Consider the following 3,101-nt stretch of genomic DNA (forward strand, 5'->3'; position numbering starts at 1 on the left):
CCTGCAAAAAAGTTCGAACGATGCACAGAGAGGCCTTTTTCATGGATCTCAAAAAAATTTCTAAGTGTGGAGTGAAGATCGATCTGAGAAAAAGTTGGATTGATCTAGGAACTTTCAGATCGATCCAAAGAAATTTTTGATCGATACACAGAGAAATGATTTATGCAGGAAAATTTCGATCGATGCAACAAAGGGATGATTGGATGCAGGAAGGGATTTTCGATCGATCGAACCTCTTCTGAGATCGATCAAACAGGAACAAAATGCCTGTTTTCAGAATGAAAGTCCATGCATATTCAATCATAGTTCCTATCAATGTGTATAAACCCCAAAACATATCTAGACGACGCAAGAAATGAAAGGTAAAATAGAAATGAGGAAGGAATAGGGTTGTAAACCCTACGAAGCATTTACTAGTCTTTAACGTCTCTAGCAAAATGTTGGGCTCTTTTAGCCTGGATCAAATATCTTATTATGTAACCCCTCTTTGACGAGGTGAATAGATTTTTGAATCCCACCCAACAAATTGCTCCCTAAGGAACTCATTGGATTTGATTCAAACGACATTGATGGTCCTTGGTCAACATAACTCTTGGGCTTCCATGCCCTTGGAACACTTGGCTTTAATGCAACTTTCTGTGCTTTCAAGTTGGTAGACAAACTATGGAAATGTTCAACATCAAGTAAAGACTTCACTTCATCAAATTCATAGTTTACACACTCTTTTACAACACACACTTCTTCATGTTGGTCCATTGAATTCGGGGTTAGATTAAAAATGTTCAACTTAACTTTCATATGGCTAAATGAGATTTTCATTACCCCCGTCCTATAATTGATGTTGGCATTTGAAGTTGCCAAGAAAGGACGGTCAAGGATAACGGGAATTTGGTTCTTGGGATTTGAAACCGGTTCCGTGTCAATGATAACAAAATCGACCGGGAAGAAGAACTTATCAATTTTAATCAAAACATCCTCAATGATACCCCTAGGCTTTTTGATTGATCGATCGGCAAGTTGTAAAACAACTGAAGTCGGTTTCAAGTCTCCTAAGCCTAATTTGACATATACTGAGTATGGAAGAAGATTGACACTTGCTCGTAAATCTAAGAGAGCCCGATTGATGACATGGTCACCAATGATGTAAGAAGTAGTAGGTGAACCAGGGTCTTTGAACTTTCAGAGAGTGATATGTTGCAAAATAGAGCTCACTTGCTCGGTCAAGACCACTTTTCTTAGTGCTTGGCTTTTGTTCTTCCTCTTTTGGGTGCAAAGATCTTTTAAGAACTTGGCATAAGTCGGAATTTGCTTAATTGCATCCAAAAGTGGGAGATTAATCTTCACTTGCCTAAACATTTCAATGATTTCATTAGTTTTGGTCTTTTGTTTATCAAAATAAATGGATCCTTTCAAGGTATCCGGAAATTGAGCTCTTAGCTCAAAAGTTTTTTCAAAATTTTTCTTTGAAACATCATCAACACAAGAATTTTTCAAGTCCTTTTTCAAATCATGCTTTGATTCATCTTTCAAATCATTTTTCAATGCTTTCTCAACATGATGATCATGCACATGCAATGAAGGAGGAATAAAATGTGAAACGGGATGGGTGTTAACTTTTGGTTGCACCGGTTCACTCTCTTCATTAGACATATCTACTTTGTTGTCCACTATCTTCCCACTTCTCAAGGTTGTCACTGCATTGACATGCTCAATTGTAGGACCTTCCAATAAGGAATGAGTCTCCACAACACATTGTTACTTTGGTGGAGCATTCAAAGGCATTTTCCCTTTTTCTCTAGCATTTAAAGTACTAACTATTTGCCCTACTTAGGTTTCTAACTTAGCAATGGATTGAGAGTGAGAATGAAGCAATTGAGTATTCACCTCTAGAGTGCCTAAAGTAGTCAAAACTTTCTCTTCAAAAGCGGGACTTCTAGAATTTCCTTGAGAATAAGATTGATTTGGGAAATGAGAATTAAAGAATTGGTTTCCATGTGATTGAAATGATAATGATCTAAAACCTTGGGAACCTTGGCTTTGCATTGGAGGTGGGACATACTTCCTTTGAAAACAACCTTGGGGAGGGTTTGAGCCTTCCCTTTGGCTTTTCCAAGAGAAGTTCGGATGGTTCCTCCAACTTGGATTATAATGATTTCCATAAGGATTATTCCCTTGGTTTGAAAAAATGGCATTTGCTTGCTCATGGTTGTCATTTTGCACATGTCCATGGGGACAATTGGAAGTAGAATGTAACACACTAGAACAAGTCATACATGATTCATTAGATGCACGATGATGAACATGATTAAGGGAGGAAGACATTTGATTCGCCAAAGTTTGGTTGATCAAAAATTAATCAAACCTTTGAGATAAGGATTTCATCTCGGCGACTATATCAACATTCTTCCTTCCACCTAGATTTCTACCATTTTTAGAAGACAGAGATCTATGCATGGAATTTTCACTCATACTTTCATACAATTGCCACACATCATTTTCATGCTTATCAAGATAAGAACCACCCATAGATGTATCAACCATACCCTTGTGATTATCCGGTAAATTTTCAAAGAAATATTGAACTAATTGCCACTTAGGTATGTCATGATGTGGGCACTTCCTAAGCAAATCATTAAACCTTTCCCATGCCTCATGAAACATTTCCCCATCCCCTTGAGAAAATTCACGAATGGAAGTTCTCATGGCATTGGTCTTCGAAACCGGGTAGTACTTCTTCAAGAACTCTTGTTGCGTTTCTGCCTAAGAAGTTATCAAAAAAGGCCTAAGATTATTAAACCAATCTTTTGCCTTGTCTTTAAGGATGAAAAGAAAAAGTTTAAGTCTTAACACTTCTTCTGGCATGTCCGTGTATTTCACGGTGGAACACACTTCAAGAAACTCATCCAAATGCTTATAGGGTTCTTCACTTGGAAGTCCATAATAGTTAGGAAGTATTTGAATGGTTTGTGGTTTGATTTCATAGTGATGTGCTCTAAATGGAGGCAATTGAATGCAAGTGGGTGCATTATATTCATTAGGCACATAATGGTCTCTTAAAGCAAGAGGGGGATTTACAACCGGTGGTGCTACTCGAACACCGT

General features: G+C 37.7%; 1 pseudogene; it reads left to right on the forward strand.

Moving 5' to 3' along the window:
* The first annotated feature begins 2,599 nt into the window (after positions 1 to 2,599).
* Positions 2,600 to 2,697, forward strand: LOC132315417 (small nucleolar RNA R71; annotated as a pseudogene).
* The last annotated feature ends 404 nt before the right edge of the window (positions 2,698 to 3,101 follow it).

The sequence above is a fragment of the Cornus florida genome, unplaced genomic scaffold (genome assembly GCF_030987335.1).
Source record: "Cornus florida cultivar Cherokee Brave unplaced genomic scaffold, ASM3098733v1 CherokeeBrave_3.0.0_Hap2_Chr06, whole genome shotgun sequence".
NCBI classification, from domain to species: Eukaryota; Viridiplantae; Streptophyta; class Magnoliopsida; order Cornales; family Cornaceae; genus Cornus; species Cornus florida.